Below are 18,827 nucleotides of genomic sequence, written 5' to 3'. Positions count from 1 at the left end.
TTCTTTGCTGTGTTTGAAGTATCGGTTGAAGTGGGAAAGAATTCCAGCAGGTGTTGCATTCTGTGATTGGAATTGTGTTCTGTGGGATCCTTTCTTGGTTTCGGCAGCACACCAACCAGCAGCCTCCTAGTTCCAGCATCAACAATAGCTGGGAATTGAGGTAAGGTGTAGTGATGTTGATACATGATTAGAGTGATTGATTAGTGTATGTAGGTATTTGAATTTAGATGTAGATCATGGTTAGATTTGATTGCTAGATGGTTAGTATATCATTAATTGATACATGTTGTATCTAGTTGCTAAATTGTGTGTAGATGTAATTGTTTAGATTAATCTAATGGAATGATTAGGGTTAAGGTTATTAATCCTAGTCAACCGTTAGATTTCTAATCTAATTGGTGATTAGAGATTTTATAATTACCCTAATTGACCGTTAGATTTGATTAGGTAGGATGAGCTGGATATGATTAGGGTTTTGCCCTAATTTAGTTTTAGGAATTTTATTTAGCTATTCATTTGATGTAGCTAAATAAAATATATATATTGTTTGTTGACACAGGACTCTGATTCGAGACGAGCGTCTCGACCTTGGATAGCTTGATTGTACCTTCTATTTGAGGCAGGTACCCTCTGACTTATCTTTTGATAATGTCTTATGATATGTGTAGCTTATATATACTTACTAGTGGTAAATAGTAGATTATTCTCTCTCTTGGTCTTAGCTAGTTGATACCTATCACATGCTTCATCTGCTAGTTGCCTTACTTCAAGATTGGATATTTTTATCTCTTTCCATGTGTATATATGTTCATAGAGATGCATATCTATAGTGCTCTACTCTACTGGATTAGTTGCTTTACATGTGTGATACATGCTCTTGGATTCATGATACTTACATCATTGTTATATGTGATGTCTTTGGATTTATGCTGTTTATATCATGGTTATATATATATGCGTTTACCTTTTGGGCACACACATATATGGAGGAGGCTATGTTCAGGTATGACATACTGTAGCATCATGCACCATCCTGCATGATTGCATGCTGGGCGATTGACGACTCCATTATTGTTGAGCTCGTCGGCCGGCTACATAGGCCTGCACACAACGTGTTTCACTGCATGGGTAGTGGCACAGCACAGTAGGATGTGTATGGCAGTAGCTCTGTAGTGCTCCGCTAGTCCGCTCATGGGTAGTGTGACTGCAGCGTGGTAGCAGACAGGGATCCCTCCCCGTCATTGAGTACCGGGAGTTGAGAGCGTTACGCTCCCTCACTATGTTTGAGGTAGGAGGATAGGTGTACTCCGACAGCATCCCGTCCATTCGGTCACTCATCAGGGGTAGTGACGACAGAGTGCACGGTGTCACAGCCTTACCTACTCGGTCTCGCCATCGCGTGTGAGACGGCTGACTAGCGTCAGGGGTGACCATGTCATATTGCATCATATGCACATATTACATTTATTGTGATTGTTGCATATTGGATGATGCACTTGGGTGACTGCATATGATTGACATGCATATAGGATGCATGCTTATTTGCTCTGACTATCTTTGTCTGTGTATGTCCACAGTCATTTGCCCAAGCCTCGCAGGTGAGTACAGTTTATTACAGTTATGCCTTTTCTTATTATTCTTGCTATAGATTGTGCTTTATGCCTATTGTTGGTTATTACAGTTTATTTCAGCTCTGCATATCTGTTGAACTGTTAGGAGACTATACTGTAGGTTGTATGGTTAGAGAACTGTACTATTGATCCTATGGTTTAGGAGACTGTACCTTAGGTTATTACTGGTGGATATATATTGCTGTACATGTCTATTGGTTTACCGACTGAGTTCTTTGAACTCACCCCATTGTTACTATTTTTCAGGTTGAGGCCGTCAGGAGAGATTCCAGTCGCTAGCCCCTTGGTCGCGAGGATTTCTAGATATCGTTTTCTGTATTCGCTTTTATACGTATACTTGTGATGTGGGTTTGTATTGTGGACTTTATGACGCACATTGGGTTTACTACTTTTGGTTTTCCGCCGCGGATATTCTCATTACTTCGTGGATTGGTTTTCTTCGTTGTAGTGGAGTAGGATGTTTACATATATCTTCGAGGATTCTATATCGTCCTTCCTTATTAAACTGCGTGGATTGATTATATGTTGAACTGTGGGGAATGTTGATATAAACTGCGTGGTTTGTTTCTTATTTGTATTGTATTATTTCGGCCGTGTGTGGCCGAGGTATAGATATATGTATTCTGGCTTCATATTGTCACCCGTACAGGGAAGATGCTGCTGAAATTTCTTCGGACAGGGACTACCTGGGGCGTGACAATATCTATCTAGGCATTTTAGAAATTTTGAATATCCACCTAAGATGTCACTTGTTAGTCAATGTCATTTGTCCTTGATTTCAAGGAAATTAAAATAATGCATGATGATTTATGGCATACATCAAAATGAAAATAATTTTTAAAAGAAAATATACTATAGCTACATGATGTATGTATGACATGCCATGGTATTTTTATTATTTTTCATAATAAGTATGAATATAAAATATGATGTCATGACATGTGATGGGCAAACAAAGTATGGCAATTAGCATAAATAAAATATACCTAGATTATCTATCTAAGTGTCCTTAAATCCTTAGCTAAACCTAAAAGTAATCCTACATTGCCCATTTTTTCTTAAGAAACTGTTAAAACCTAACTTGGCATTTCTTTTGCACTTTCTTATTTGTGCCAATTAAAATTAAATTCAATTCCTCAAAACTTGGCACATTTTACTCTTCCAAAGAGTAAACATTTTAAATTAAGGCCTAACTACTTTTAACTTCCTACGAAAATACCAAAGTCCCAACTTGACATTTCTTATCCTTTTCTCAAATGTGTCAATTTAAAATTACATCAAATTTCTCAAATTATGACACATTTTACTCTTACAAAGAGTAAATAAATAATCCACTTCATTTTCAAAGGTTAATAATAACCTTGAAAATGCTCTCCGAGTGTCAATTTCATCAAAGTTGGATTAACTACCTTTCCAATTAGAGTTGACACTCTCTAACTCATCTAAGGGGTAGAGAAAATGCTCCTAGGAACCCAAAATCTATTGGTGCTCCTTGGATAGTTTAGGTACTCACTAGGGATAACCTCCCTAGTTATCTTCCTAATGACCTTCCTAGGCTTCTTAGAAGCCTTGGTCACCTCTTCTAGATCAAGTCTAGGGATTGCTTCCCTTGTGACCTTCTTAGTGATTTTCTTAGACTTCTTAGAAGTCTTAGTCACATTTGTCATTGCAAAAATACTCCTAGGGATAACTTCCCTTGTATCCTTGACTTGACCCCTAGACCTAGAGTTGGTTCCATAGCTATATGGGACCATATGGCAAGAAGTCACATCCTTCTTAGCCTTAGGTTTGTATCCCAAACCTCTATGGTCATTGGATGACTTTTGTACTCCTAGACTTAGGTTATGCTCATTTTGCCCTTTTAGATATATTCCATCCTTTTTAGGATCTTTTCCATTTTATCAAACCTTGACCTCAAGACTTGATTTTCTTTCCATAAATCCTTAGATTTTGATTTTTCATTTTGTCCTTGAGCATTTTTATTTCTAGGCATATAATTATGGTCCTTAGAGTTATTGCCTAAATTTTTATCTACCTTCCTAATCCTATGTGTGGTAGTCTTAGCATGAAGAGCCACATGATTTTCATTAATTCTATCATGCCTCCTATGTTTATGGTAAATAATATTAAAATGATATAAATTAGAAGTAGCATGCTTTTTTACCATGGTTTAAAGGGGTAGGCTCAATAAATGATACCTTGGGTTTTACCTTGGAAGCTCCCCCTTGACTTGTGCTTCCTCCCCTAGGCTTGACCGACTTCTTCCCCTTTGGACATTAGCTCCGATAATGTCCTTTTTGATTACACAAGAAGCACATAATGTGCTCCTTGCTCTTCTTCGTTGTGGGGGCGGTCTCCTTGGGTTTCTTCTTGCCCTTTATTGCCACTTGGCCTTTCTTCTTGGCCAATTTAGGGTACTTACTCTTGAAATGCCCTTTTCTCCTACACTCAAAGTAAATGATATGATTTTTATTATTAATAATTGAAACCTTTATACCTTCACATGTAGGGGAGACACTTGATTCTTTTGATCCGGATGTAGAGGCTTCTTCTTGATCCGGCAATGCTGGTCTATGCTCCCCCTCAATCCTAAAGGTGGAGGCTTCTTCCTCTTCATCCTCTTGTACATGAAACAAAGAGTATGCTCCCTCCTTACTCTTTTGGTTGTACTCCTTTGAGGATGAAGTTTCTAGGACTTCTTCTTCTGATGTTGAGCATCTCTCAACCTCGGAATCCTCCTCCTCTTGGTCTTGCTCCAATGAGTTGCCCTCTTTGGATTTGTCTTGATTTGGGGTAGTGGAGGACTCTTCATGAAGTTTGACCAATTTGCTCCATAATTCTTTTGCATATTCAAATTCTCCAATTTTGCATATAATTATTCTTGGCAATAAACTAACCAATAATTTGGTTACCTTGTCATTCGCCTCGCACCTTTAGACTTGCTCTTGTCTCCACTTGCTCTTCTTGAGAATTTTGCCTTTGTTATTTGTTGGAGCTTGGAAACCTTCCATTAGAGCAAACCATTGCTTTATCTTCATCATAACGAAATTTTTGATTCTTGATTTCCAAGAATCAAAGCTTGTCGATATGAATGGTGGAGACACCCTTGTATCGAATCCAAGTCCATCTTGGAATTCCATCTTGAAGTTGAGCTTTTTGAATTCTTTGACTTGATGAATTTTGCTCCAACTTCTTCACCCTCTAACCTTTTTGCCCCTTCCGGCGATGATTCTGGTAAAGAGCGATCTTGCTCTGATACCACTTGTTAGGGTTGAAATGTGCTAGAGGGGGGGGGGGGTGAATAGCTCGTCGCGCTTGTTGATGTGCTTCTTCGATGATGTGCTTCTTCGATGATGTGCAGCGGAATAAACAATAAGAAACACACTCACAACGCTAACACTAAGGATTTACTTGGTATCCACCTCAAGAAGAGGTGGCTAATCCAAGGATCCACACATGACTCGCTCTCCACTAATGAAATACTCCTTCTCCGTCGTAGCCGGAGGTGGAGAAGCCTCGTACAAACCCACACAACAAAAATACAACACACACAAGAAGAAAATACAAAGATACAAAGAAAAACTTTTTCTTCTTGTTTACTTATTGCTTGTTGTTGCCTCTTAAACCTTGGAAGTATAACTACGCTGAGATCGTCCGTTTGTTCCTGGAGAGGAATGCTCAAAGAAAACGCTCGCCAATGGCTATAACCTGCGCAACGGTCGGATCTCAATCGATTGAATGACTCTCAATCGATTGGGGAGGCTTTGAATTGATCGGCTGATCAATTCAGAGCACCTCTGTGCTCTCTGAAAAATACCTGAATCGATTGCCCGATCGATTCAGCCTCTATCACGTGATTTCTAGCTTCCCAATTGATCGACTGATCGATTGGAGGTTTCAATTGATCAACTAATCGATTCAGAAGCTCACTGTTCGCTCAAAAACTCTTCCAATCGAAGTTTTGATCAATTACCCAATCGATCAAGAAGATTTCTGCATAAAATCACGTCAACCAATTGATTGACTGATCGATTGAACCCCCCCCCCAATCGATTGGCCAATTGATTGGAAAGCAAAAAACTATGTAGAGCTTGAAACGAGCTTCATCTCGCATACGAGATCACCTCATTCCGATATCCGAGTCAAAAGTTATGGCCTTCGGAAGCTTACTACGTCCAAACTTCCTAGTGTCATGCCAACTCTCTATTGGACTTACGACCGCTAAGTGTTCAGTCAACTTTAGACCCATCAGGACTTTCTCTTTGCCAACTTCTCGTTGGACTTCTGATCACCAAGTGCGGTCATCCTTGACCCACTTGGGTCTCGTGCCAAGTGTCCAGTCCTTCATGACCCACTTGGACTTCCTTCCACTAGATGTCCGGTCTCCCTTGACCCATCTGGATTTTCTTGTGCCAAGTATCCGGTCAATCCTTTGACCTACTTGGACTTCTCAATACCAGGTGTCCAATCAACCTTGACCCACCTGGATTTCCACGTGTCTGGCTTCACTCACTAGGACTTTCACCTAGCTTCACTCACTAGGGTTTTCACCTGGCTTCACTCACCAGGATTTTTCCACTGCCCGACTTCACTCACCGGGACTTTCACCTGCATGACTTCACTCACCAGGACTTTCCCATCTGCCTAACCTCTAGTTAGGACTTTCCCAATCAAGTATCCAGTCAACCTTTTGACCTACTTGACTCTTCTTCACATTTAACTGGTTAACCTTGACCAGAAGAGAATTGTATCAATAATCTCTCCAAACGGACGATTGCATCTGCAATCTCCATGTATTGTCAAACATCAAAACCCAAACATCAAGACTCAAGCCTAGGGATATTGCACCAACAAAAATGAAAGAGAAAGTTGTTGGTGCAACCTTAGGTCAAGGTTGACCTGGGTGACCCGACTCAAGTTGACCTGACTCGAGGTATATTTTGATGTTTGACAAGAATAGAGAAGTTGTATTTTGATGTTTGACAAGAATAGGAACTTGGGAGATTGTGGGTGCAACCTTTGGTCAAGGTTGACCTGGTTGACCCGACTTGAGTTGACCTGATTCAGGAAAAGTCCAAGTATGGAGACTTGGCATGGAAAAGTCCAAGCAGGGAGCTTGGCACGGGAAAAAGTCCAAGTATGGAGACTTGGCACAGGAAAAGTCCAAGTATGGAGACTTGACACGAAAAGTCCAAGCAGGGAGCTTGGCACGGGAAAAGTCCAAGTATAGAGACTTGGCACGGAAAAGTCTAAGCAGGGAGCTTGGCACGGGGAAAAGTCCAAGTATGGAAGCTTGGCATGGGAAGTCGGAGAGGGCTCGGTAGCTCGTTCTCCGGACAAGGTCAGAGAGGGCTCGGTAGCTCGTTCTCTAGACCGGACGAAGTCGGAGAGGGCTCGGTAGCTCGTTCTCCGGATTAGGTCCGAGAGGGCTCGGTAGCTCGTTCTCTGGACCGGACGTGGAAGTCGGAGAGGGCTCGGTAGCTCGTTCTCTGGACTAGGTCAGAGAGGGCTCGGTAGCTCGTTCTCTAGATTAGGAAGACTTTTAGGGTTTAAGGCTGGGAATTGGATCGGTCTGCTGACCGATCCAGTGATACTATGGGTATCTGGATCAGTCTGCTGACCGATCCAGTGATACACTGATTCTCACTGTGGGTCTTCTGATCGGTCTGGTGACCGATCAGTAACCAAATAGATTGGGAGAAGGAATAGGAGGGATCGGTCTGTGGACCGATCCACCTATGGCCTGATCGGTCCACAGACCGATCAGGGCTCGACAACCAACTCTCTGTGAGAGTTGGGATCGGTTTGGGGACCGATCAGCCTAGGGCCTGATCGATCCACAGACCGATCAGGGATTTCCTGGACCGATCAGGTCATAGCCTGATCGATCCAGGCCTAGCCGTTGAGTCACAACGGCTAGATTTCTGTGTCTTCTTCTTCGCAGGTTCATATAAATCAAGAGGTGGAGGGCCTCTACAGTGCTGCTGACTTCTTCTTGCTCCTGCGATCTGAGCTTTGCTGAGCTCTCCCATGCTGAAGCTTCGTGTGAGCTTCCCTCGGCTGGACTCCAACTGATTAGTTGCTGCTGTGGTTGGCATCCGTGAAGTGGTTGCTTCATCACCAGTCGACGAGAAGGCAAGCAAACTAGTGTTTGTACATTCATATTGTTCTTGGCTTCTTGCTTTATCTTTGTACTCCGATCTTGCTGTTGCAAGAGAGATTGTGGCGAGGTTTCTCCACCCAGAAGGAGTTTTTATTAGCCGATTTTCCGGGGTCTCATCCACCGATGGATTGATAGGATTCGTCCACCTTACGGACACGCCGAGGAGTAGGAGTATCATCTCCGAACCTCGTTATATCGTCGCGTTTGAGGTTTGATATTCTCCTGTTTCGTTTCTATCTTTTATTTCCGCTGCGCTAACTAAAATTGTAGGAAAAAACGTGAATTTGGGGTCGGCTATTCACACCCCCCCCCTCTCTAGCCGCATCCGAAGGTCCTAACAAGTGGTATCAGAGCGAGGTCGCTCTTCGTCGGATTAACACCCGGGGGAGCACAAGCTAGAGAATGGATCAACTTGGAGAAGACGTCACGATTCCACCCTTCTACGATCGCGACGACTTCGCGTTTTGGAAGGTAAGAATGAAGTATTTTCTTATGACTAACCTAGTAAATTGGAATTGTGTACAAGTAGGTTTTATTCCTCCGGTGGATAAAGAAGGAGAACCTCTCGAGAAGAAGAAGTGGACGAAGGAACAAATCCACCAATCCATAATCAACGACGAGATAACGAAAATCTTTGAATTTTCATTACCTAATGATATCTTGTGTAAGATAGGTGGATACACCAATGCCAAGGAGTTGTGGAACAACTTGGCTAAGTTCCATGAGGAGAGCTCCAATTCAAGTCATAAAGAGGAGTCAAGTGAGCCAAGTAGCTCACATCATGGAGGTATGGAATTAGAAGTTGAAGGCTACTCAACATCTAAGGAAGAAGAGGAGGAGAGTTCTTCTTCAAGACTGGAGCAAGAAGAAGAAGCCTCTACCTCCGGAAGGGATGAAGGAGAGAGCTTATATCCATCCTCAACCCTAGGTAACTCAAGCAACTTAATTTCAAGTAAATTACATATAATGTGCTTTGAGTGTAGGGAATATGGGCATTACAAAAGTAAATGTCCAAAGAGGATTAGGAAGACTCCATCGGCACCAAAAGTCAAGGAAGCCGGAGTCCCGATACGCAAGGGCAAGGAGCACGTGGTGTGCTTCCAATGCAAGCAAAGGGGACATTATAGGAGTCAATGTCCAAGGGGGAGGCAACCTCACAAGGACAAGAGACCAATCACATCTATGGGGGGAGCTAAGGCAAACCCTAAGGTATCCTTTAAGGCGCATTCTTGCAATTCTAATAAGACACATGCTAGTAGTTTTATTGCAATTGTCAATAATGATAAGCATGATAACCATAGAAACCGATACATGTGCTTAGGTGTCAAACATGTTAGCCTAGATAAGGACAATGCTAGAAATGCCAACCCTAGAGCTAACTCATCTAAGGTTAAGGAAAACCTAGATAGGAATCCCAAAATAACTAGACATATGCCTTGGAATACCTCAAAGAAAAATGGAAAATTAAAGCTTGAGGTATTAAAGAAGGAAAATCAAGTCTTGAGGTCAAGACTTAACACTTTAGAAAAGGCTCTTAAGAATTTGGAGAAGTCAACTCTAGGGTCTAAGGGTCAAAAATCAAAGCCCAAGGACATGAGAGGTTTGGGTCACAAACCTAAGTCTCAAGTGGTCAAGCCCGCTTATCATAATGTTCCATTCGATTATGGAACAAGACCTAGGGCTAAGAAGACCATCACCAAGGTCACAAGGGGAGTCACCCCTAGAGTTGATCTTGATGAATCCCAAATGACCAAGGCTTAAAGCCTAGGAGGGTCATTAGAAGGGTTGCTAGGGAAGTCATCCCTAGTGAATATTTAGTGAACCCAATGAGCTCAAATAGGTATTGGGTTCCTAGGAGCGTGATTCCTTCACGCTAGATGGTTTAGGGTGTGCCAACCTTAATTGGATAGGTAGTTAACCTACTCATGGCAAAAGGTGGCATTTTAGGAATTTTCAAGGTGTAATCAAGCCTTGAAAATGAAATTAAAAACTATTCCTAAGGTGATTAGGATGTGCCAACCACATTTGAGGAGTTTTCTAGGGTTAATCTAATTGGCACATAGTGAACTAAAAATCTTTAGTATATGATTTTAGGCCTATTACACTTAGGAATATAGAATTTATGGTAAAATGATCAAAATTATCAAAAATGGCAAATAAGGCTAGAATTAGATATTTTCTATACCTTTATATGTTATTTGTCATACATTGTTTGTCATATGCCATGTCATGATATCATATTTATCTAATTATCATTTGAAATGTCATGATAATGCTTAGGTTAGTTATATGTCATGCCTTATTTAAGTTTCATACTTGATGACATGACATCATGACATTGGCACATGTTTCCACTTATGATATTATTTTATGCCATATCATCATCTCTTGAATTTATGATCAATTAATTTGATTTAAGGATAGAAACACAATTTGATATGGAGATCAAATTGTTGTTTAGAAAATGCATGAGAACTTAGCTTAAGATGACCTAAACTCATATCTCACATCAAAATTGACTTGGATGTGTTTGATACACCTTAGATGTGTGTGAGATATTAGGATTATGAGTTAGGATCAAGGTGCATAGTTCTTGTACCTAGATGAACCTAATTCGAATTTGAGAATCATAGGGAAAACTTGTGTACAAGTCATGTACATTTAGCCCAAAGATTGTAGTCCTAAATTGAATGGTTTAAGATCATTTCAAAATTGATTTGAAAAACCTTGATGAAGCTTTTCTAGTGATAGCATTCATCATTGAGCAAGTTGATACAAAGATGGATTAACCTTGAGCTATTTCAAAGTCTTTCGAACTTTGTATCAAGATTTAAAAATGGAAGTTATTTTCATAGAAAATTATTTTTCCATGATAATATATGTTATGAGGAATGTATCCTCAAAATTTTACAATTTTTGGAATTTTCTGTAATTTTTTAGGAGTTTCTGAATTTCGGGAGAAAAATCATAAATTCTTATCAGAGAATTGTGGACCGATCAGAGAAGATCCTGATCGGTCCAGGGAAGTCTGGATCGGTCACTGGACCGATCCAGGGCAGTGTGGATCGGTCTGGTGACCGATCCAGTGGAGTCCTGATCGGTCTGGTGACCGATCAGAGCGTGCCAAAATGCTAATTTTTGACTATTTTCTGAAATTTCAGCTATGGAAGGTGGTGCTTTAGATTTCTAAAGGGTTGAAACTTTCCAAGACATTGTTGGTGCAATGGTCAAGGAGGAGTTGACCTTTAGGGGGAGTTTTACCTAATGGTCAAGGGGGAGTTGACTTTTAGGGGGAATTTTTGCTCGTCAAGTTTTTTTTTAATAAGTGATTATCACTAAGTTGATTGTTGATTTTAGTATCAAGGGGGAAATTAAGGGTTTCAATGAAAGGTATGGGACTTTCATTAGGAAGAAACTCTTGACCTTGATTCACTCTTTTTGATGTGTGTCAAAAAGGGGGAGAATGTCCAGAGAATGTTCAAGGAAGAACATTGGAGTTTGGGGAGAATGTTCAGAGAATGTTCGAGGAAGAACATTGGAGAACTATTGGAAAACCTAAGTTAGGTTATCGGGTTAACCTAACTTGTTTATGGTTTTTGTCAAACATCAAAAAGGGGGCGATTGTTGGTGCAACCTTAGGTCAAGGTTGACCTGGGTGACCCGACTCGAGTTGACCTGACTCGAGGTATATTTTGATGTTTGACAAGAATAGAGAAGTTGTATTTTGATGTTTGACAAGAATAGGAACTTGGGAGATTGTGGGTGCAACCTTTGGTCAAGGTTGACCTGGTTGACCCGACTTGAGTTGACCTGATTCGGGAAAAGTCCAAGTATGGAGACTTGGCATGGAAAAGTCCAAGCAGGGAGCTTGGCACGGGAAAAAGTCCAAGTATGGAGACTTGGCACAGGAAAATTCCAAGTATGGAGACTTGGCACGAAAAGTCCAAGCAGGGAGCTTGGCACGGGAAAAGTCCAAGTATGGAGACTTGGCACGGAAAAGTCCAAGCAGGGAGCTTGGCACGGGGAAAAGTCCAAGTATGGAAGCTTGGCATGGGAAGTCGGAGAGGGCTCGGTAGCTCGTTCTCCGGACAAGGTCAGAGAGGGCTCGGTAGCTCGTTCTCTGGACCGGACGAAGTCGGAGAGGGCTCGGTAGCTCGTTCTCCGGACTAGGTCCGAGAGGGCTCGGTAACTCGTTCTCTGGACCGGACGTGGAAGTCGGAGAGGGCTCGGTAGCTCGTTCTCCGGACTAGGTCAGAGAGGGCTCGGTAGCTCGTTCTCTAGATCAGGAAGGCTTTTAGGGTTTAAGGCTAGGAAATTGGATCGGTCTGTTGATCGATCCAGTGATACTATGGGTATCTGGATCGGTCTGCTGACTGATCCAGTGATACACTGATTCTCACTGTGGGTCTTCTGATCGGTCTGGTGACCGATCAGTAACCAAACTAATTGGGAGAAGGAATAGGAGGGATCGGTCTGTGGACCGATCCACCTATGGCCTGATCGATCCACAGACTGATCAGGGCTCAACAACCAACTCTCTGTGAGAGTTGGGATCGGTCTGGGGACCGATCAGCCTAGGGCCTGATCGGTCCACAGACCGATCAGGGATTTCCTGGACCGATCAGGCCATAGCCTTATAGGTCCAGGCCTAGCCGTTGAGTCACAACGACTAGATTTCTGTGTCTTTTTCTTCGCAGGTTCATATAAATCAAGAGGTGGAGGGCCTCTACAGTGCTGTTGACTTCTTCTTGCTCCTGCGATCTGAGCTTTGATGAGCTCTCCACTGCTGAAGCTTCATGTGAGCTTCCCTCGGCTGGACTCCAACTGATCAGTTGCTGCTGTGGTTGGCATCCGTGAAGTGGTTGCTTCATCACCAGTCGACGAGAAGGCAAGCAAACTAGTGTTTGTACATTCATATTGTTCTTGGCTTCTTGCTTTATCTTTGTACTCCGATCTTGCTGTTGCAAGAGAGATTGTGGCGAGGTTTCTCCACCCAGAAGGAGTTTTTATTAGCCGGTTTTCTGGGGTCTCATCCACCGACGGATTGATAGGATTCGTCCACCTTACGGACACGCCGAGAAGTAGGAGTATCATCTCCGAACCTCGTTATATCGTCGCGTTTGAGGTTTGATATTCTCCTGTTTCGTTTCTATCTTTTATTTCCACTGCGCTAACTAAAATTGTAGGAAGAAACGTGAATTTGGGGTCGGCTATTCACACCCCCCCTCTCTAGCCGCGTCCGAAGGTCCTAACAAAAGTTTCCTTAGAAATATCCTAATTCGTTTTAAATCAATCGAACCCGTTTAAATCTTAAACTTGGTTTGACCATAATTTGACCAAATCAACTTCAAATCAATCCCAATTTGAACCAATGTAATTCTTATCTCTGCACCTATCCATTGGATTTATTTTGAACTCGATCCAATTTTAATTTAGCAACCTCACTTTGTGTTCTACCATTTAATTCATCCATTTATCATTATATATTTTATTTTTAAAATTCAATACTTAACATTTCAAGTCACAATGTTTTCTTATAAAAGTGGTACCAATAGATAGTTTAGGTTGTGAACTTTCTAAATATATGATCAATTTCAATTTTCCGATGATGAACGGTGATGAATCGACCGATCAAAATGGTTGGGATGGCTTCTTAGTATTTTTTTTTTATGTCAGGGGGTGCAGTCGCACCCCCTGCTACTCACATGGCTATGCCACTGATTGTCCTTGATCCGGCAGTAAGGACGGGGGACCCCCCTTTGAGGGAAGTCAATGACACATAGAGGTCAAAAGTCCAAGGGCAAGATGAGGTTCGGCCGATCGGAAAAGGGAAGACCGACGGGCCGAACGGGGTATAAGCGGAAGCAAAGACAACCCGACGGGGAGTCGGGTCTCCGACGCTCATGGTGAATAGGGTCGCCAGGCCGAGCGGGTAGCCCGCTCGACCAAGGCGTAAAGCAGTAATGCTGTGAACAGTTTCATCCGAGCACACGACCTGGAATCTCCCGAGCGGATCAGTACCTACGTCCGGTCGGACGTGATGGGACTGCCGAGCGTCCGGACGCTCGGCGCGGGAACAGAAGAGACAAAAGGATAAGGGAAACATCAGGAAACATCTTCTGACAACAGGCATGTCCAATGATCAAGTCATATGCTGAACCTTATGACAGAAGGTTCTGCCGTCCCATCAGAGAGGTGCTCGGACTGTAGCAGTATGGTGTCAGGCAAGCTCCTCTGACAAGCCCATACTGAGGTATGGTAAGAGGACACGTATTCACCTCGGTATGTATGCATAAGCCTCTTCTCAGCTCTATATAAGGGTCCTCACACTTCGCCGGAGGTACGCAGTCTCTGATATTCGAAGCCACCTCTGCATTTTCCTCTTGCCTGACTTGAGCGTTGGAGGGTCGTCGCCGGGAACCCCTTCCCGGCCCGACTTCCTTGCAGGTTCACCGGAGATTGGTGTAGCGGGTTGGAGATATAGGAGAGCGCCACGTCCCCAGCGTCCGTCTACTCAGCGTTCGGACAGGATCAGTCCTCAATTAAAATAATACATAAAAATGATTATGACATACGTCAAATACATATTTTTCAAAATAAAAATGATTATGAATAATGATGTATGTATGATATGACATACGATATTTTTCATAAACTTATATAATGCTAAATATAATGTCATGGCATATGATGGATACATAATCATGATAATTTTAGCATAAAGGAAATACCTAGATTATCCATCTAAGTATCACTAACCAATCGCTAAATTTAAAAATAAACCTAAGTTTCCATTATCCCTTTAAGAAATTGTCAAAAATCTCAACTTGGCATTTCTTTGACTTCTAACCTAATTTTGTCAATTTAATTAGATCCAAATCTTCAAATTTTGACACACTTTACTCTTCCAAAGAGCAAACATTTAAACCTTCATTTTTAATGTGTAACATTATCTTGAAAATGCCCCAAAGTGTCAACTTCATCAAAGTTGGGTTAACTCCCCTTCCTATTAGAGTTGACACAATCTAAACTCATCTAAGGTGTAGAGAACACATTCTTAGGAACCCAAAACCTATTGATGCTCCTTGAGTGTTCTAGGTATTCATTAGGGATAACTTCCCTTAATACCTTCCCAATGACCTTCCAAGGCTTCTTAGAAGCCTTGGTCACATTAGACTTCTCACGGTTAACTCTAGAGATAACTTCCCTTGTAACCTTCTTAGTGACTTTCTTAGGCTTCTTAGAAGCCGTAGTTGCATTATTCTTTTCAAGGTTACTTCTAGGGATAACTTGCCTTCTTAACTTGACTTGACTCCTAGACCTAGAGTTAGTTCCATAACTATATGGAACTCTATGATATAAAGACACATTCTCTTTGGCTTTTGGTTTGTAACCTAAACCTCTCTTACCATTGAATGACTCTTGTCTATCTATCCCTAGATTTTGCTTCTTAGGCCCTTGGACACTAATTGTCATTTTCTTAAGGGTCTTCTCTAATTTATCAAGCTTTGACCTCAAGATTAAATTTTCTCTCCTTAAATCCTTAAATTTGGATTTGTCTTGATTTCCTTAGGCATTTTTATTTTTAGGCATATACCTAAAATCTTTAGAGTTCTTGCCCAAAATATTATCTACCTTCCTAACCTTAGATAAGGTAGTCCTAGCATGAAATAATTTATAATTAACCTTGAGTTTTTCATGATTTCTATTTTCATGATAAATAACATTGAAATGATACAAATTATTTCTAGCATATTTTTTTATCATAATTTAGGCAAGTACGATTAACTAATGGTACTTTAAGCTTGCTCTTGGAAGTTCCTCCTTGACTTGAACTTTCTCCTTTGTTAAGCCTTCCCTTTGGACATTGATTGTGGTAATATCCCTTTTGATTGCATATGAAGCACACAAGGTGCTCCTTGCCTTTGCATATCAAGAGTATGGTCTCCTTTGGCTTCTTTTACCCTTTGGTGCCAATTGGTTCTTCTTCTTGACCAATTTTAGACACTTGCTCTTGTAGTGTCTATTCTCCCTATACTCAAAGTAAATAATATAATTTTTATTTTTACAAATTGAAATTGATATACGTTCTTTACTTGTAGGGGTGACACATGATCATTCTTCATTTGAATAGGAAGTAGAGGCTTCTTCTTGCTCCAGTGTCAATGAATTATATCTCCTTCAATCCTTGAGGTAGATGCCTCTTCAATTTCATCCTTGGATGTTGAGCACCTCTCAACCTCCAAATCCTCGTGTACATAAAACAAAGAGTTTTCCTCTTTACCTTTGTCATTGCTTTCCGTTGAGGATAGATCTTCATGAAGGTTTACCAATTTGCTCCATAGCTCCTTGGCATCTTTATACTCTTTGATTTTGCATAATATGGTGCTTGACACTAAATTAACCAATAATTTAATTACATTCTCATTGGTCTCACATCTCTTGACTTGCTCCTCGGTCCATTTCTTCTTCTCGAGAAGCGTCCCTTTTCCATCAATTGGAGTTTGAAATCCCTCCATTAGAGCAAACCATTGCTCTATCTCCATCATGAGAAAATTTTCAACCTTTGATTTTCAAAGGTCGAAGCTTCCAATGCCAAATGATAGAGGTACTCGGATATCATATCTGAATTCGTCTCTAAACTCCATTTTTGAACTTGAGCTCTTTTGATGATAATTTCTTGACATTGAAATTAAGGCTTCAATCTTCAATAGCTTCTTCTTTCTCTAGCTCATTGCTCTTTCGGTGATTAGTCCAAAGAAGAGTAGCCTCACTCTGATACCATTTGTTAGGATACTCCGGCAAGTTAGAGGAGGGGTGATTAGCTCCAATCGCTTCGTCGATGATTTGTTACAGTGGAAACTAAAAGAAAATGATAACACCCTTGATTTTACTTGGTATCCACCTCCTTAAGGTAACTAATCTAAAGGTCCAGTCTCCTCACTCAGTACATTATGAAATCCTCCTTCTAGGAGGCGGTGAAGTCTCGTACAAACTCCAACATGAGAATACATGAGAAATATAACAAAAGATACGGCAAGAACAAGGAAATGAATACTACAATGAGGAACCTTTACTCTTGATCTCTTATACTGTGGATCACCTCTTGATGCTTGAAATGCAACAACACTTTGCTCCAAGAATTTTCAAGAACTGGCGGAAAGAATGGAGAAGAAGTGTTGCATTTGAATCTTCGTCGTCGCCTTTATATCCCGTGGATTAGGGCTCTCAATTGATTGGTCTTACCTCCAATCTATTTCAAAGTCAGATCCAAGCACATCCAGCCATCCAAACCTTGCAATGACTCGCTTCTTCGTCACTTAATCGATTAGTCAATCGATTACAGACATTCTTAATTGATCATCCAATAGATTACGAAACCTTTTGTTCGCTGCGAGCTTCTCCCAATCAATTACCCAATTGATCAAGAAACTTTAATCAATCACCTAATTGATTTAGAAGCTCTCTATTCACTCACAACCATGCTTAATCAATTAGCCAGTCAATTAATTCTCTCGTGATATCCTCTATCGATTGGAATTCTTCCCAATCGATTCAGGATAATGTAATGCACTGTGCTTAGCGAAAACCAGCTTCCAATCGATCACTTGATCGATCAGGTTCAGGGTGAATTGATCTGATCAATTCATCATGCACTTCGTGAAGAGATGCGCTCTCTAATCGATTGGAACGGGTCTCAATCGATCACCTGATCCATTATAACTTGTTAGGACTGCTCCACTAAGTGTCTAGTCAACCTTTTGACCCACTTGGACTTTGTCAAGTTTTCATTAGACTTCTGATCACCAAGTGTGGTCCTTCTTAACCCACTTGGAGTTTTCTCTTACCTAATCGCAGTTAGGACTTTACCTTGCTAACATGCAGTCCCCCTTGACCCACTTGGACTTCTCTTTGCCTAACCATAGTTAGAACTTTCCTTTGCCAATGTGTGATCCTTCTTGATCCACTTGAACTTTGCTTGCCTAACTGCATTTAGGACTTTTCTTTACCAATGTGCGGCCCTCCTTGATCCACTTGAACTTTCCCTTGTCTAACCATAGTTAAGACTTTCCTTACCAACGTGCAGTTCTCCTTGACCCACTTGGACTTTCCTTGCCAAAATGCGGTCCTTCCTAACTCACTTGGACTTTTCTTGCTAATGTGCGGTCCTCTTTGACCCACTTGGACTTTCCTTGCCAATGTGCGGTGCTCCCTGACCCACTTGAGCTTTCCTTTACCTAACCCTCGAGTTAGGACTTTACTCTTACCTAATCATAGTTTGGACTTTATTATTGCCTCACTCTTAGTTAGGACTTTACCATTGTCTAATCCTAGTCAGAACTTTACCAGTCAAGTACCGATCCTCCATGACCCACTTGACTTTTCTCTCATATGTTCCATAACATATTGCCCAAATATGTTGTCCATAACATATTTTCCAAGTATCAAAAATCAATTTCGAATTCACTCGAGCTTAGTCAAACTAGTCAACCTTGACCCAAAAAATAATTACATCAACAATCTCCCAACATGATTCGATTCTATACCTCCTTTAACTAACCTTAAGCTTTCGTGAGTTCTTTCTCAGTGACCCACCCCGATCCTTAAATTGCTTTCGTAACTCTTTCTCTTTTTGGAGCAAATGATGATTCATTTTAGGTGCTCATCACAGTCTATATAAAAGACAGCTTTTTACTAAACCATGTATATAAGTTTCTAAAATACCCATTTCACGTATAATTCCTAAAATGACCAAATCACGTATGGGATACCAATTTTACCCTCCGCCTCTCCCTCGTGGGTGTCCACCTTTTCTAGCCTGGCTATCACGTGCATCCAAACCATGCGCAATTTATGTTCCTAAAGTGCATCCGAACCAACACTGACATCCGATGACGGTGCATCTTCTTCGTCAAATCACAGTGCAGCACAATTCATCTTCTACGTCGGTGCAGCAACTGAACATGTTTTCGATGTTGCAACAGTGTGGCATGGTTGATTTATCTTCTTAACGTGCATCTGAAACAACACCG

Source organism: Zingiber officinale, chromosome 6B (genome assembly GCF_018446385.1).
Source record: "Zingiber officinale cultivar Zhangliang chromosome 6B, Zo_v1.1, whole genome shotgun sequence".
NCBI classification, from domain to species: Eukaryota; Viridiplantae; Streptophyta; class Magnoliopsida; order Zingiberales; family Zingiberaceae; genus Zingiber; species Zingiber officinale.
The sequence above is the reverse complement of the archived record's forward strand: the minus strand, read 5'-3'. Positions refer to the sequence as shown.